Source organism: Lepidothrix coronata, unplaced genomic scaffold (genome assembly GCF_001604755.1).
Source record: "Lepidothrix coronata isolate B3197 unplaced genomic scaffold, Lepidothrix_coronata-1.0 Scaffold31, whole genome shotgun sequence".
Taxonomy (NCBI): domain Eukaryota; kingdom Metazoa; phylum Chordata; class Aves; order Passeriformes; family Pipridae; genus Lepidothrix; species Lepidothrix coronata.
The window spans coordinates 2,647,824-2,666,711 of NW_016690211.1; the positions used below are offsets into that span (position 1 = coordinate 2,647,824).

The 18,888-nt window shown below is 37.5% G+C and overlaps 1 long non-coding RNA gene across 1 annotated transcript; it reads right to left on the minus strand.

The window, feature by feature from the left end:
* Positions 1–3,983: 3,983 nt before the first annotated feature.
* LOC108495448 lies at positions 3,984–18,596 on the minus strand. Its single transcript, XR_001874128.1, has 3 exons — positions 18,500–18,596; positions 17,895–18,019; positions 3,984–4,143 (listed from the first exon to the last, which is right to left on the minus strand). It is a non-coding gene; the product is annotated as an uncharacterized LOC108495448 (long non-coding RNA).
* Positions 18,597–18,888: the final 292 nt, after the last annotated feature.

Below are 18,888 nucleotides of genomic sequence, written 5' to 3' on the forward strand. Positions count from 1 at the left end.
TCAGAAGGCCAAAAGCTGTGGCCTCGCTGGACCAAATTTTCCTTCTTGCTTACACTTAGCACAAGAACTGTTGCAGTGGAACAGAGCAAAACTCAAACTAACAAAAATTCATCTCCAANGCATATGAAACAGAGAATGTTAAGAATGGTCTTTCCTTCTGGAGTTTTATACTCCTTTTAGCTGAAGCTTGGACCCAAGTTTAGGCTTTGTCAAAGTTTCATTGGGCAGTAGAGTTTAATAGACACCTGCAGAGCTGCCTTTGGCATCTCAGTAACCCGATGAACTATTTTTTCCTGCTTCTGGAGAGGAATAGCTTGGCTGCCTGTGACTATTCTGATAAGAGTTTACTGTTGGGATAACTGAACCAGACAGTTCTGTGACTACCACTCAGAATGGCTTTCAGTGTGACTTGTGTCAAGGTGCCATGCAAGAGCACATAGTCACACTGCTGTTAAGAGATTCAAGAGTCAAATCAGTATTTTTAAAAGAAGACTTTTGCACAGATGTCTATGTTCATATTTAGGTAATTACTCATTAACTTTTAGGCAATATCACTGGGCAAGTTGCATATAGAGAGGTTTAGATTAGGTATTAGGAAAAATTTCTTCAGGTAAAGTGTTGCCAAGCACTACAACAGGCTGCTCAGTGTTGCATCATTAACCTTGAAGGTATGTAAAAGATGTTGATATGTGGCACTTAGGGACTCAAAGATATATAAAAACTGGAGGTTTTTAAGATGACACTGGATGTGGCAAGGTCTAGTGCCATGGTCTAGTAACCAGGGTGGTAGTGGATCAGGGGTTGGACTTGATGATCTCAGAGGTCTTTTCCAACCTGGCTGATTCTATGATTCTGCAATTCTATGATATTAAGGGTCTTTTCCAACATAAATGATTCTGTGATACTATGAATGAGATCTGCACAAGTTTTTGTCATAATCTAGCAAACTCTTGCATCAGAGAAGTCCAGGCTGGTGTCTGGCAGTGAGTTAACATAACTCCAGTTTAGGGTGTTTGTATCTCTCTTTCTGCTGCTTCTTTTCATTCATGGGCTGGGGAGGAGAAATCAGCTTCATACTAGTCTTATTAGAGCTGAAGTTACAGGGAATGACACAAAGCATCTTAAAGACTGTAGCTGGTGAGCACCTTTTGAACAAGACTCTTTCTCTGGGCCACTATTTGCAAGGTATCACATTTGGATAAGCAAATATCCAGGACAGATGATAGACCTCTGGCTGAATTATGACCTTTGACTAGAGAAGGCCATTAACTCATGGAGAGAGCTAAGGACTTTTATTAAAACGAATGCCTGGTGGGCTTCATGTCTGAGCTGAAGGGGCCAAAATCACATTTTTCTTTTGAGGATGAAATTCATATATCTATAACCTGGCTATATCTTCCTCTCCTGTTTGCCGTTCTGATTAATTTTTATTTGTACATTGAAATCAGATTGAATTCTGCATACTTTATTCTAATCTTATCTGCACAAGACGAGGTTTCATTCCAGTGAATTGTCAAAGAGTCCTGTGTTGGATCAAGTACATTGGCAATCTTTCTGCATGTTGAATAGGACAAATTAGGTACTTACCATTTCTCATATGAGTAACTATCTAAAAAAATTTTAAAAAACTTTTTCTGTGGAAAGTGGATGAACAGTGAATTTCTGTGGCAGAGGCACTGCCAACAGTCGAGTCAGAAGGTACTGCTTTTTGTCTACTGTTCTAAAAGAGCGGAGTGCTTCATAAGAAGCATTTATGCTCATAGATGCAGAGGACAGACAGTACTTGCTTATTGCAGTAAATTTCTCGAATAACCAGAAGAAGTTACAAATAAATTTGTTCAGTGAATTTATCTAAAATTACAAATGAAAACTAACTCAGTATGTTAGAGCTGATGTCAGCTTCTTTTATTTTTTATTTTTTTAAAGTGTTACGTTCCTTATTTTGCAACTGGAGAGTAAGTGACATGGTCATTTAGAAAACGTTTTTGAAAGGAAGCAAGTGGTCAATTTGAAACATACTAATAATTGTTACATTTTGTAAAAACAAACTATGATTCTTGTTCTCAGCAGAGAACATTAAGAAAGTGCTAAGACATGTTGCTTGATTTCGTAAACCCCATATTAAATTTAAAAAATGAGAAGCATAAGGGAACATGGAAATAAATAAGGGCATAACAAGGAAGAGGACACAGAACAAGTGCTGTGTGAGAAAAGTGGGCCAACAAGTTGCTGGGAGAGAAAAAATAGGACATTTGGCAAATATGAATCCTGGTGGAGGGAAAGAAAGGACGTGTGGCATGAAGCAATTGTCAGAATCTAAAGTCAGATGAGTAGGAAGGTATATGATAGAACAGAAAGAAATTGAAGGGGTAAATGGTGCATCTCTGAGAGGGTAGTCTCATGACAGGACTGAACTAGGAAGAAGAGAATACTTAGAATCATAGAATTTTAACGGCTTGGTGAGGACCTTAAAGATCATCTGGTCGCAACTCCTCCTGTCACGGGCAGGGACACCTCCCACTAGACCACATTGTTCAAGGTCTTATCCAACCTGGCCTTGAACACTGCCAGGTCTGGGGCATCCACAACCTCAGAGGGCAACCTGTCCCAGTGTCTAACCACTCTCACAGTAAAAAATCTCTTCTTAGTATCTAACCTAAATTTCCCCAATTTTTACCCATGACTCCTTGTCCTATCACTACAGTTCCTGATGAAGAGTCCCTCTCTAACTTCCCTGTAGGTCCCCTTCAGATACTGAAAGATTGCTATGAGGTCTCCACACAACCTTCTCTTCTCCAGGATGAGAAGAGACCCAACTTTCTCAGCCTATCTTTGTAGGGTAGGTACTCCAATCCACTTATCAGCTTCATGGCCCTCTTCTGGATTTGATCCAACAGTTCCGTGCCCCTCTTATACTGGGGACACCAGAACTGTACACAGTATTCCAGGTGGGGTCTCACAAGAACACCTCCCTCGACCTGCTGGCCATGCCTGCAGCCCAAGATTTCATTGACTTTCTGGGCTACAAGCACATACTGCTGGCTTGTGTTGAGTTCTTTATCAACCATCACCCCCAAGTCTTTCTCCACAAGGCTGCTCTCAATCACTTCTCCACCCAACCTGTAAGTGTGTCTGGGATTTCCACAACCTGCATGTAGGATCTTGCACTTGGCCTTGTTGAACTTTATGAGTTGTCCCACCTCTCAAGCCTGTCAAGGTCTCCCTGGATGGCATCCCTTCCCTCCAGCGTGTCGACTACACCACACAGCTTGGTGTCATCAGCAGATTTGCTGAGGGCGCACTCGATTCCACAGTCCATGTCACTGACAAAGATGTTGATAAGGATCGGCCTCAGTACTGACTCCTGAGAGACACCACTTATCACTGGTCTCCACACGAACAATGAGTCATTGACCACAACTCTTTGTATGCTGCCATCCAGTCAATTCTTTATCCACATAGTTGTCGATCTATTCATATCTCTCCAATTTGGAGACAAGGTTGCTGTGCAGGACAGTGGTGAAAAAAAAAGTGTACTTATGGCACAATATGGTCCTGATGTAACAGGAACGGTTACATTATTGATTAACAATCTTCATATTTCATCTTTATTTTGTCTTTATTGTTTTATTTTGTCTTTATTCTTTATATGTGTGTTTTAAAACCTCATTTATACACTTAATAAAACAGATTTCATTTTTTAAATGAAACATAAACATATATTTTCTAAAGCAAAAATTCAGGAGTAATGTTGATCTGTAGCAGTGTTCTGTCATAAATCTCGTACTTCATGTTTTCATTTATCCCTTCTTTGGGATGCTCTTTGTTAATCTTTCATTTCTGTCTTTTGCCTTATGCGTTTGCCCATCCCACTGGGAGAATCCAGAGAAGTTTGGAGAAACACCAGTTTTTTCTTGTCTCCTTCCCCCTTCTCCTGAATTTACAGTTTAATGAAGCACAGATGCAGTCTCTTTTATAAAGCATAAGTTTCTAACACAAAATCAAAGACTAAATAAGGAAAATATCTAGTAAGTGGGGAAACTATGTAACTGTGTGACCGTCGCTCTGACAGAAAGTTCTGCTTTTGAAAAACGTTCCTCTGCAATTGCCTCTCATCTGGCCACCCTTGTGCTCTTTAAGTACCTACAAAGGAAAATAGTCAGAATATAACTCTGAGTTAGTTAAAACTTGTGAATTACACCCTGTCATAACTCAGGTCTTAGAGACGTGCTTATCTGAAAGCATCTATTGGTTCTCTGCTTCACCCTGGTGTGGCTGTTGACTATTCAGAAGCAACTGAAGAGCATTCAAAAAATAAGTGACAGCTTCTTAAATCTGCATGAAAGCTCCAGTCTAGAGAGCTAAATATTCAGAAAGTTTTACGTTGAATACATCATAGCAGAAAACTGTTCCTACTGTGACTAGAAATAGTTATAATAGAAATCCTCTGACTTGAGAGAATCCACAAGGAATTAGAGTGGTCATTCCCTCAGAAAACAACAAAAAAAGTAATTAAAAAAAGCATTTAACTCCTGTATGTGCTTTTGAAACTACTAGATATCCCTCATGAAGCATATATTCAAGTTAATCCACCAATATTGAACTGACACAATGATGTGAGGTTAAATCCTGAACCTTCAAATTAAAGCAAACTGTGAAGTGACAGCCATCGAGATAAGAAGAAATCCCAAGGTTCAGACCACAGCAGGATCCTGCTTTTTTGGCAAAGAAAAAGGGTAGCAGAAGCAGTAACTCTTTGTACTAAACTGAGAAGGCACCAAAGCTGCCCAGTAGCTCTCAACAAAGGCAATATCATTAAATGTAACCGCAGTAGCTACAACCCAAGATGATGTAACGCAGCCCCTTTTCCAGTGGTGCTGGTGCCTTTTGGCTGTGTATTGACAGGAACTACAAGAAAACCGGGCAGATCTGGAATTTCTTAAATAGCCTGTTACCTGTATTGACAGTACAGTTGTAGTCCACACCCATGTCCTTCATCAGCCATTGAGGACTGATGCCTACAACATGTATGGCCTGGAGCACAATAGAGGACTGCATATGTATAGGAATATAATATGAGTTTTAGTGCCTAAAGTTGAAATGTGTGTATTTAGGAGAAAATGGTAAAACTCCCTCACCCCTTATATATGAATAACATAATTACTTCCCTTACAAACAAATATAATGCATTCAATATATTCCATGATCCATAGCTACAAAGAATAATTTGCTCATTTATTGACTTAGTATGGATACCAAAATAAAAACTGCATTTGTTGTGATTTCAAAGAGAACTTTATCAAGATCATATTTTGTGAGAAGTGAAATCACACATCGAGGTCAAAACATATCTCATTGGTATGTCCTCCTGGATTTTTAAGATTCAATGTTGAGTTACTGAGTTAACAACTGAAAACAACACTTTAGCTGAAACAGAAGTAGAAACAAGTTTATTTGTCTCCAACAATCTTGGTATTCCTGCTTCTTCTTTAGGCTGACATATACATGCACAGACTTACCTTCTTAAAAATTTAAAACTGGTTGGTAATAATAATAAAATATTGCAATAACCCTTATTTAGTTGAAAGAAGTCATATTTTTGTAGGAATAAGTTTGACTTTGGCTAAACAAACAGTTATAAAAAATGCTGAAATCTAGGGAGGATTAATCTCTATTAAAGGTTGCTGAGATGAGAAAAGTCTGCCTGGAGTAGTCAGAGAAACAGTGTGGAAAATTTAAAGAAGGAGCTGGGAAGAAGAGTTTTGTTGGATATTTCATTCACTGAAAACCACAGATATATTTTCAGTCAGAAGTACTTGAGAATTCGTAAACATGGAATAATTTTGGTTGAAAGTTTGTTACAATTTTTAATTATTATATTTTTGTAAAAGCTGCATGTTTTATTTCAGGCTTCTTGGAATGAAATATTTTACTGTCTTTCTTTAATGAGACATTTTGTTTTGGCATATGCTTGTAAAATTTTGAAGCTAAAACCATATAGTAAAAGTTCTTCTGTTTCTTTCTCAGAAAGGGGATTTACTTTAAGGAGAAGAAAACTTCTTTTCTATTTTGAGCTGCTTCAGATTTACTTTGAATTATTTTGTCTGGTTTGACGAGGGAAGTGAAAAGTTGGTTTGTCACACCATTCAGTCTCTGAGAGGTCAGGAGATATTGTACTTGGTATAGAATATCATTACAAGGAATAAAGTAAGAAAAGAAAAAGACTGTAATAGAAGTACACCAGCTACCTTTGTCACATGATGTGTGACTTGATTAAATCTATTTCTTTGACTAATAGTCAAAGATGGTGGTTTACGCTGTGAGTGAGCACATACTTTCCTTACATAAAACTGTTATGTCATGTGAAATGTGCACGCTATGAAAAAAATCTTATAATGAAATCTGCCAAGACTGATTGAAAAAGCAACAGTTCAAAATTGGGTTCAAAAAGTAATTCTTACCAGGATGTCCTATTTTGCTGGTTTGACTACTCTGCTTGAAACTGTCTGTGAAGAAACAGCCCTTGTGTGATAGGCCCAGGCACAAATTAATAAGACAACATTGTGTTGACCTACTAAGCAAAAAGCACAACAGCCCAATAACTACAAAGAGACATAGTTATTTTACTGCTTTGTTAAAAATTCCCCTTCTCCCACCCAAATTGTAGTTCAGTGGCTTCTTTTGGTTCTATGTAAATTCCCCTGTGAAAATGTACACTTCCCCAGACAATACCACCTGTGAAAGATTTAAGCCTTTAGTCCTGAGGATATATTTTCTCCTAGTAGTTCACCAAAAGTAGCGTTTTTTTCTGTTTTGTTTTTTAACAGCTTAGTAGTTATATTACATAAACCAAACTGAATGCAAGAGTGCTTGATTCCAAGGGTCAGAACTTAAAAGATTTTCATTGGAGACCTCTGATCACTATTTTCTGCATCAGAATTATGTCATGTAACAAGTCAGGGTTATTACACTGATCCTGTAACTTGAATAAAATCACCAAGCTAAAGGTAAGGACTCTATACCCTCCAGGAGGAAGTCAAATACAATTTTTTTGTGACTAACACAAAATTGTATGTAGCATCAGAGTAGTAGTTAATCTGTTTCTAGTGTGCCAATGACAGAAGAATCCAATATTGCCTTTGTCTCTGCATGAGGTGTTACAAGCCTGCTGCCGGTGACATGGACACTCCGGGACTCTGCACATCATGTGTTTGACAATTTATTTCATTGAACTTGAACAATGTTTTTTCATTATCCCCCTATTCTACTAAAGTTTTATATAGCACTGCCTAATCTGTCTCCTAATGATATTTACAGCAGACAAGGTATATCTCAAATGCCTTTTTCTAAGATAGTTGAAAACCTGGATAGTATCAATCGTTTTTAATAGAAATTCAGATTTTTAACACTTTTGTTGCTAGGTGTTATTTGAAAAAATCTATTTGTCAATATCAGAAGAATCAGACTAAGCATATAAACAGCCATGAGAGCCTCCAAGAACTGTTTTTGTAAGTTATAGATTCACAGTATAAGCATTAATCTCATCGTCAAATAGTCTATTCAATTTATGACTTATTTTTTCCAATTTCTAAATTCCAAATTTGAACGGACTGATAGTTTCCATATTGAAGGTAGTTTCACAGCATAAACAAAGCAGGCATTTTCCCATGAAAAGAATACTAAAAATTTGAGCAACATCCGTCAGGCATGAGGAAACGGGAAGATACAGTCCCTCTTGAAATGCAGAGCTCATGCAACCACACACCTGTTCCACATGGGGCACTATGTGTCAAACTGGTTGATGCTCAACGACAAGACTCAATGTGGCAGTGTATATTAGCCAAAAACTGTCCAGTAGTCTGCATCCCGAGAGTGATATGTGGGTGAATACTGTGCCTTTTCTATTCTATTAAAAAACCCTTCACTGTATTTTAAATGCTATATGAAGCTGTAGTAAGACTCTATGATTTGAGATGCCTGTCTCTTGCAAATATATTTAGGAAGAGTATATTGGAGATGATAGGCTTTAATGTTCTCTTAGAGAATTCTGCACTCAGGGTTTCAGTTATAATGATTCATGTTACGCATAGGAAAAATGTAATGAATTTAAAAATTTATTGTATAATTCAGAAATTTCCTAGGCTTTCATGAAATGTAGTATCAATTCTAACTAAAACAAACCAAACAACAATCCAAACTATTATAAGAGAGTGCATAATTCAAGAATAAAAGTTATTCCTTTTCAATATTTTTTCAGTTTGATGGTTGCTATAAATACCAGAAGTATATTCATTTCAAGTAGAGAAGATTTCAGATAATGAACACTAGATACTACATGTTGGAATATATTTTGGTACACGAATTGAAGATTCTGTTACTGCTGTCATTGCTGCAGAAGAGAGATCTAACTCATTTGTTGCACTCATCCATGATATTGCTGATATTAATTCAAATCCTTTCCCTGGCTTGGAAGACAGATTTAGAACCTGGAGCTGCAGTATTTTAAGACACAGTCTGTCTATGAATCCAAAAACCATGTTTAGACTCTCATGATGAAGATGTTTTACTTCCCTGCTGTTACATGAGAATTAGTTGGGCCAGAAAAAGTGCGGTGGTGACTCCGTTTGCAGTGGTCATGCAGAGACCCAACACTGAAATATCTTCCCAAGTGGAGCAGCAGAATGGCTTGAAGCAGATGCTTCAGCATCTTTGATACCCTTGTGTCTAAGTGGAGAACTAAAGCCTTATCTGTTTTAAACTGCGTAACACCAGGAAAACGTTTATTTCTAAGAATATGGTCAGGTTGCAAGGTTAAATGTGTACCTTTGTGAGGAAGATGGAGCTTAAAAATGCCTTTATTTGCATTTCTTATCTCCTTGTTTAGTCCAGGAATTTCAGTGTTGTGGTCAAGTTTCAGCATTCCAGTTTTGACTGGCTGATGCTGTGATGCAAATCCTAAAGCCAACTTGACGACTGAATCTCACTGACAGATCTTTCACTGAAATAAATTTTTGACAAGCTTCAGTGATAAGCACAGCAGAGCTCTCAATAGCACCTGCCCATTCATCCAACTCTTTATGTCACTTGTGACTGAAAACTTTTGCAATCAATGAGTACTATGAAATACCAGTGGTTTAAATGTACAGCTGACAAGTCTTACCTTGAGCTTCTGTGGGTTTTCAGCACAGGATCATAGGATCATAGGATAATCCAAGCTGGAAGGCTTGAAATTAACTGCAAGCTTAAATTCTTTGCTGAATGCAAGCCATGTACCTATTGGTCTAAAGACTCTTCTGTGGTACCAAGTGACTTACAAACACGTATGAAATATTTCAGCTTCCCACATGACCATCATGTTACAGAGATGAAAAGCAAACTCTGGAGAATTTATGAGAATGGCTCAAGTAATGCAGGAAACCATAACTAGAATGCAGTTTCTGACTTTTTGTGATATTTACTCTTGACTCTGCTTTTGTTGTGGTGATATCCATCCCCATGGGAATGAGAACATGGATTTACTGACCATCAAACACATCAAATGCTTTTTTGATTATGTAATACTCTTAAGAATACTTTTTTCTAGTTTAGGTTAAAGAATCACAAATTAAGGGATGTTTTAAGACTTGTTTGCTTTTAATTTCATGGAGGAACATACACTTTCTTAATTGTTATACAGGTAAATGTAATCAAAGAGGACAAAATTAAGTTCAAACAAATAAGAATATTCTAGTTGTTGAAGTATGGCGAGACCTTTTATCTTGGCAAAATGTGTTTATCTTTGAAGACAGTGTGACCAACAAAGCCAGACTAAATTATATCTTAAGTTCAAATGCTGGCATAACATTTTTCATGCCACAAATAAGCGTCAGGTATGCACTATATGACAGCTGAAATATGGGGGATACTTCCAGCATTCTGGTATTTCTACTTCTGGCAATAGGTCGACACTAACCAAGAGAGGAAAATACACCTTCCTGTAACTCCCAGGCTCTCTCAACTAAATTTTAATTTGGCCCAAGTCCAGGACTTAGTTTATGACCTCTGATGAGCTCACAGTACAAAGTAGAAACCGCACAAATTTCATACATGCAGTCTTACCCATTCCCTGCTATTATATTACTTCTCACAGTTTCAGTAACTTTCCATGCTTGTATTATCATTGCATAATTTACTGGCAAAGTATTTTAATAACTTTTTTTTATTAACAATTAATTGATATTGGAAACTTGTGCTCTGGGGACATTTATACATGGACATTTTAGTTTTAATAACTATGGAAAAATAACTGTGTAAGTTGAACTCTTCTTTGTGGCATATTTTGTAGAGGATTTTTCTTTCAAGTCTCATCAACTGCAAGTCAAAAAGTATTTCATAACAATAATAAAATGTAAGTGGAGAATATCTGATGACAGGAACATTATTTTCCCAAACCGTGTTTTAATATTATCACCTAAGGTGGGTACAGTAAGATTTTTTACACCTTTTTTCATTTGCATGCCAAACTCTATTTTTTTGATTCCTTCTTATTATTAAAGTAAGATTATGGTTTAATTTAATCCAAAGCACTATGTTTTATAAATTTCCTGAGAGAGCTATTAATCTGCAGGAGTAGAGTTTATCTGAGTTAGCTGAGGGGCACACTGTAAATCAACATTTTTCAATGGTGAGGTGGTAGCATCTCTGGGGAGAGTTAGGTCTTGTAATAGAGATTCAAGAAAGATCTAGGAAAATGAAACAAAGTTTTTCTTTCTTATTAGATATTTTTCTTCAGGGACCTACTAAATGCTGAACCATTTATTGAATATCCTGTAAGCATTTTGGTTTTGCTTCCCACATGCAAAAGAACAGCTGGCTAGCTGCTGCATGCTTCCTGGGGTGAGCATACAGCAGGCTTGGTTGTTGGGGGAATTACTCTTTCAGTTCTCGAGTGGGATGTCTGTCTCCTCTACTTTGCATGGTGGAGGGAGATCTGGAGGTGAGAGCAGGACAGGAAGAAGGCCTGAGAACAGACAGGGGCTTTGGGATTTTAATAGTATCTTGGAGACAGCCCTGTGCTGTGATCACTCGAGCTGGACATGAGTCTCATTCACTACACCAGAGATGAGGATCATTTTCATTCTATGGTCTCTCCATCTGCTGGCATAGATAAGAACTGTAAAGATGGTTCAAAAAATTGGAAGATGCCACTTTAATACCGTCTTAGTTTCTGCTTGTCTCCTCTCTGACATACAAACCAGTATTTAGCAGGTTCTTTTGTCTCACTTCTGTGACAGTAGAAAATTCTTTGGACATGGCCCATACATACCATTTGCCTGTAAAGTTTCCAAGCACCTTAAGATCTATTTGAGAATAAATTCATATTATTTCTTTCAATGATGTTACTGAGCAAATATCCCTTTGAATGTTGTAGTTGTTGGGCTACCCATATGTGGGAGCACCATTTAAATAAGCATACCCACAACTTCTTGGGTGGAATTGGTAAGACAGCTTTATTGTAGGGTGAGCAGTAAAAAGGGTACAACTGAACAGGTCAAGGGTAGGCAAGAAAGAAGCTCTAACACAAAGTGGCTCCTGCCTTATATAATGTGGAGTAGGGAAAGTGCCAGAACAAAAGGTGGAGTTAAGGCAGAGCATGCAAATTATGACCACAAAAGGGAAATAGGGGTTGGACATAACCATATATGGAGAGCTGGTGCAATGCACCAAATAATAGCCAATAAGAAAGCAGGGTTTACATATTTGAGAAATAATACATAATACTTAAAGAAACGAATAAAGCATAGAATTTACAATTTCCCAACCAATTACAAATTACAGGCTGCAACACTCATATACTAGGCCTTGGTAGGTTCCTCACAAGCTTCCCAAATAAACAGAGCTTGGGTTTTGTTTGGTGACTTGGATGACTTACAAGAATCTTTTTTGAATTGTAAGGACTGAATTATCTGTGTTCCATAGGAATGTGGTTTGTATCTATTCTGCAAGCCCCTCTGCATCCTCCATGTCACCATCTTCCAAACAAAAAAATCAAAATCTCTAGGTGCATATATTTCCCTGAATATCAGTTTAGATAAATTAGCTTCCTAACTTATGTGGTACAAGGAAGTTTTATTATCAGTTGATCTACTGTCACAAATTTAAAAAGAAGTCATCTGGCTATGGTAGTGTCCAAGAAATTATTATACTTTATGCTGAAAATATTTATTTTTTTAATGACTTCTGGATTATTGACTGGATAAGACAGTGGAGGTTAGAGAATACTTTACACTGTGAGCAAACAGTGAAAGTAAAGGGTCTGTACCCTTGACATTCCCAAACTAGAGGCAAACAAGGACAGAAGTAGCTCATTTAGGCCCTGGTAGCAGCATACTTAACAATGGAAGGGGAAAAATGGATGTATCACTGTAATTAAAATAGATTAAACAGACATGGAATTTATTAGTCATGGAAAAATCCCAGCTTCCAGCTCTTGAGGAGACAGTTTCTGGAAGGCTATTTTTGTGATATGATTGACTTCAAAATGGAATCCACAATGCTTTGAAATTATCTGAGGCAAGACCAGGACATGCATTCAAACTATCACAGATCAACTTTGGGAATAGGAACAATTTGTAAATAGCATTTTCAACATTTTCTGAAGTACCCTGCTACTTGGGAGTTACTGGGTTTTCTTTCCTTTCTACAGGCTAAGAAAACAGGCAGTGCTCTGCTTTCTCTTGCATCTGACATGGGAGTAGCAGGAATGCGCAGAAAGATTGGATAAGGTGTAAGGCAAGTAAATGGAATAGGTCAGATGAAGCCAGAAAAGTTCAAGAAGTTTGAAATTGCAAGTATAGCTGATCAAGACAAGCACAGATCTACTATATTACCTATGATGTGATGTGAGCTTGGTGACCATGCAGCTAACACTCTCCCTGCCACATAGTCAGAGATGCACCTGCTCTTATCCCAGCTCTTAAGTCAGATTGTTCTCTTCAGGTCAGCTCCTCCATCTATCATATTACATGTTTACTTGTGACTTTGGGAAGCAGTGGAAGATTTGATCTTAGTAAATTTTTCCACTGGGAAATGCTTATCTCTTTTATGGCTACAAGTGTATTCAATTAGGAATAATAATGGTAATGCTTGTGCATGAAAAGCTTAACTTTTCTTGAATTAGAGAGTCTCATGCTCATCAGAGCTTTGGGAAATTGTATAACCTGCTGTATGTGTGGTGCTTCATAAACAGAGTTTATGGTCATTGATTACATGATGCAAGGAAACAGTTGCATTTTATAAACAGTTCTAACAATTTTGAAGGGAGTAAAATACTTTAAGCACTGCAGTGAAAATATAAACCATTATAAATTCAAGACAATGCACTAAATTAATATCATATTGAGTGAAACAGAAGAAGCCTGATTCTGAATTAACTTATTTCAATATTTCACTAGTTTCAGTCTCTTGACCTAAGAAAATTGGATGAGATCACTAAATAAGCAAAATATGCTCAAAGCTGAATGATATTTTGCTTATGTGATGGGAAAGACTGGGGGAGATGAAGCCCTTCAAGACGCTGATACTTTTTTTCAGGTATCTTAGGACAAGCAGCAAAGTATAAAAGCAGAGATGTTTATTAGAATGTTTCCAATCTTAAGTTGCAGGGTCCTACCAAAAGGTTTCGAAACTGTCAGCATGGCCCTTTGTAAGTTTGTTATTTGTCATGTGTTTTAGATTTGTTAGAGGAAGTTTTCTAATGTACACTTTCAGTTTTTCTCTACTGTAAACAACTCTTAAATACAGAAAGTTGTACTGAGAGCCAAGCTGGACTTTCACTGGTCACCAAGGTCAACTGCAGAACCAAGTCTGACCTTCAATCTCTGACTCCAATTAGTCACAGAACTAATTTATTTTTCATTTTCCAGGCCATTTGTCTTCTTGGAAACCACAGTGACTTACATGATTCCAAGAGTTACACTCGGAAAAAATTATTGTAGTGCGTTCATCTGTATTTAGTTTTAACACGTGTTCATACTAGTGATTTATACATCACAAAAGGTGCTAGTTTATTTGAATCAGAAGATTTCGTGGCTCCGTTAGTGTTTGTGTCTGGAATATGTTCTTCTCAGTATGAATGCGGCTTAATTTTGATCTTTTTATGTTTTCCTAGGCATAGGTACATGGATGTACTGGAGCACACATCAGGTAGTCATGTTTTAGCTATTTGGTTAAATTTTCTCCTGCTTTGTATTGTGAACAACACTGCAGAACTTCTTCAAGAATTCAGTTTCTATGAATTTGCACTAAAGTTAAGTGCAGCTGGCTGTTCAGTGAATATATGTTTTCTTTGTGCTTATTGGAGATACAATAGCCGTATGATTTCCAGAATTTAGCAAATCATACTCTGTGGTATATCAGCACTATTTTTTCATCAGTGAAGAAGAATTACGTTTCCTTTGTGGTGCAGCACTGCAGTGGTCATTACCAAGAACAATAACTAGAATTAGGCATATTGCTCATCATTATATAGGGTAGATAATAATCTTAATTCTCTTTCTCACTCCTTGTGTCCTGGATAATATAGAAAATATATACATACATATATACATAAAAGGGAAAAGTCAAAGTTAGCAGTGTAAATTTAGACAATGATAACCAAGAAGAATAAAATCCTCAGAAAGAGATACTTGTTAGAGTGTTCTCGGTAGCACTCAGATTTCAGAATGTCCCAGAGACAGACACCTTGCATCCATAATGTTTCTTCTAGGTAGCCTGTACGCAGCCTGAGGACCAAGCAGACTGATTTCTGTCCTGTATTGTATTGCATAGGATGGAAAGCCAGATAAAAATGTCAGAGGGAATCACAGCATTTTCATGGAGTCTAGACACAGCTTCATTCTTCTGCTGAAAACACCTTTGCCACTATAACCTATTCTTAGGTTAAGCTACTGACTACCATGCAGCAAGAAAGGACCAGTTCGGGAAACATGCCTCTCTGTGAAAACACTCTGTCCTTGAGACCTTCCTACAGTTATGATGTCCTGGACTTTACGCAGGTGAAATTTGCAGGCGCACAGTTTCACCATTCCTAATCACAAATCCATTGCTCTGATGTGAAAGCACATGCAGTGCACACTGCGCTTTTCATAAATCTATGAAAAAAACATGATTTAAAGAAGTATCTTCTTGAATGGTAGCAATTTATATATTAATTCTATTTGTGTCGAGCTATTTAAAATTTGGGTTTTTTCCATTTCTAGAGCTAATCTTGGAACACAGTGTCCAGGGAGACAGACGGCGGAAGAATTTTGAGGTTGATTTCTAAAAGCCTCCCAGTTTCCCCATTGGTAGCGACTGTGGGATTTTTTTGGAAGCCATACGGAATGCGCTTTTTACAGTTTTCCAGAGAAACATCCAGTATGGGCATTCTCAGAGCCCTCTCATACTGTCTAGGTTAGCAGCCAATCCTTCTTACACTTTGATATTTTAAGCTCACTAGAGTTTCAGTTGGTAGCTGCCAATGACATATCACTTAGAGTCACTTTAGCAACCACTGTAGGAAAAACATTGCACTGCTTATCTTTTCTTTAGAAAAAGGAAAGAAAAAAAGTTAAGTGTATGCAGTAGTGAGTCAGTGGGAAGACGCAACCTTGGAGTTTTTCAAATAAGCCGTGGAAACAGGCTAATTTTAAGCTGTCAGTGGATAATATGTATGATTTAATGCTTTAGATATTCTGCAGAAAGCTATGGCTCAGGATCTCAATGGTGATCTAGCTTCTTTAAAGGCCCCCTTGAGACACTCATTTCCCATCATGCAAACACTGTGTTAGTCTGATGTAAAGATGTCTTTGAGGATCCTCTTGCAAATACTCCTGTGAGAGGCATGGTAGGATAGAGTTGAGACCCAGGAGCCTACTGTGGTACAACTGGACTTTCGAGCACTGGAGAGTTTGGGAGAATCTGAGGCTGATAAGGAAATTCATGTATATGCCTGATAGAATTGGCTTGAGGTGCAAGCAAAAGGTAATATCACAAGAGGTCTTGAGTCACCAGAGTAGGTCTGGAGGACCTTGCTCATCTCAATTCCATCCTTGCAAACCTTGCTGTAGGTCTATCCATGCAATGTATAAGCATATGACATCTATTCAGAATAAATCTCAGTTCACGTGAGTAACAACCCTACAGCTAATATGTAAATTCTATTGGAAGTTTAATTAAGCAAGAAAATGTGTAAGTAGATGCTATAAAAACCCAAAACTTTAGAGAATATTTTCATAGACAATGAGAAGAAAAAATAATGAGATGCTGTTAGCCTCATTGTCTCCAAGAGGAAATTTTTGGGGAAAAAAAAATCTCACAGGTGGCTCAAGGATGCTTAAAATTCCTGATTCATTGTGCTAAAACATTGATAAATTATATTAAAATCAGTGTGAGAAAATGCAATGTCATACAGGTTTCCTTTTCAAAGTAGAACCACACCTGAGCACTGCATTAAGGACTAAAGACTAGCTGGGGCGTTTGGATTTTTTTTTTTTTTCTGTAATACAGCATAGAAATTTATGGAAATGAACTTCTGGATTAAGAGAATAAGATCATTGTCAGTGATTTTTCCCCCAGGAATATATTCCTAATTCTAGATTTAAAGGTTTCCATCTTTAGATCTGCATTTGTGAAACAGATATTCAAAGCACCACATTCCTTATTTCTAATGATTTTGACATATGTCCCCTCACTCCATAAATACCTGCATCTGTAAGTTCATTGTATAAGGTGTGAAGACTGCTTTCTTTGCTTTAAGTTTCACTCAGGACTGTTTTTTGTTTACCTTTTACATTGCTACCATCATTAGCACACATTGTAAGGGGAGTGGAGTTAAGGATATAAAGAGGAGATACCTCTGTCTGATTCCTAAAGACACTGAGCCCCTCTTTTATCAAGAATATAGAGGGAAATGCAGGGTTTTTTCATGTTTCATAAAAAAACAACTCACTCATTTTATGTCATTTTCTAGATTGCAGAATGTTTCCAGTCATTTCCCACACATTTATGGCAGCCAATCAGTGTAAAGGAAAAGTAAAATAGTAAAGAGAAAAAAAGAATGGGCAATAAAGAAACCATAAAGAAAAGTGCAAATCAGAGTGCAGAACAGAGAAAAAAAATCCAAAACAACAGGAGAAAAATAAAAATCAGTACAAGGAATAAGAAGAAGATGGAAAGAAGAAGAAGCTGATGGGGAGAAGGTTTTTCAGAACAAGAAATATGTGGAGAGAGAGAACGTGTACAGAATTTGGAAATGCATACTAGGCCAACATACAGCTTTGGCTAAACAACCAGAGAGCCTGAGGCCTGAGTCAGTGTTGGATTCATATACCTCCCATATTACTCAAAACTGAGAGTCTGAATTTACTAGCTCAATCTGCATTTAATATTTAAGTTATTGAGACAGCAACAATGAATTCTCTTATTCTCAAACCAGACGCAGGGCTGTGGCACAACTCTGTTCCCACTTAGCAAGGCTATGCAGTCATGGACCCAGTCTCAGTTCACACTGGGATGAGATCAAGTCTCTAAGTTTGGAATGATATTTTAGCTCATCTGTTCCTCAGTTCTGGATCATTTATATCCAGGCTTTAACTTTGTGTTCTGTTCTCTTTTCTTTTCTGTCCATTGCTTTCTCTGATTAAGTCTGGGGACTGGGCTGGGTTTTGATGTATCCAAACTCACTTGCATTGTTGGCAAATCTTTCATCATTTATCTCCCAAAGGAGATGGAAGTATTTGCTTACTACAGTCTTATGACAGGAATCTTACAGAAAATAAACCAATTTTACTTTAGAGTGAAAGCATCACAAAAGCTTGTGCCAGTAGGAAGTAGAGTAGACACCAAAAAATGATGCACAAAAAGGAGGATCTCACCTTGAAGGAGGCTTCAAATCTTACTCTACAATGTATTTTGCAATAGTTTGTTGGCCTGTTCTTCAGCCACAGAAAAAGTGCATCAGCAGCTGAGCCTTACTGCTTATTCTGTGGTGCAGGAAGGGCTGTAATTAAAGCTGTTCTTGTTACAAAACAGTGCACTTACAGTTGAAGGAAACAATAATGCTCAGATTCAGTAGAGCTGCTAACCTAGTTCTTTTATGCAATGTATATTTTTTACTCTAAGCTGCTGGAACAGTTCTAAATAGCAGACCTAAGGTAGTGTTTCCATAGACAGCAACTGAGCTTGGGAGAAATATTTAGCAAGAAGGTTCCCCTGAGACATACATGTGGGTTGTTGTTAAACTGAATTTGTTACTTAGAGGGTAAGCTACCAGCTATTCTGTTTTCTGTTAACTCACAGGACTCTTGTTTTCTGAGCAAAAAAGTCTTTATTTGCATTTGCCATTAGTCTCTGAAATAAAACAATTCCAGTTACTTATTACTGTTGTTGCTGCTGGCAAGAAAACTACTTTTACAAGCCGTACAAGTAACTATAATAATAATAATATCTTCCTGAGACTTGCTGTTCAACACACCTTTACCTTATTTAACAGTGGCGCAGTGCCAACTGGGACCACCCATTCTTGGAAATATAAAGGACCAGCACAAATTGGAAAAATGTTGATTGTTGAATCATCATGTGGAATATCCAGTTCCAGTTCCTCAGGGCAACACTTAACAGCAACCCACACGGAATGCTGGGTCACAGAGAAAAGTTCTGAGCCTGTCTGTGGCCCTGATTCAGGAAAACATTTTTATTCAGCAATGGTGCTTAAGTGTATTCTAATGGTTAGCATGTGTTTTAAAGCCTTTTGACTTCAGTGGCTTTTAGACACTTTCATAGGGTCTTGTGGCTAAGCCAGAAGAAATCATCTCTCCTTGAACAAAATTTTGTGAAGATTATGCGACTCTCTGCCAGCCTTTCCCCAAC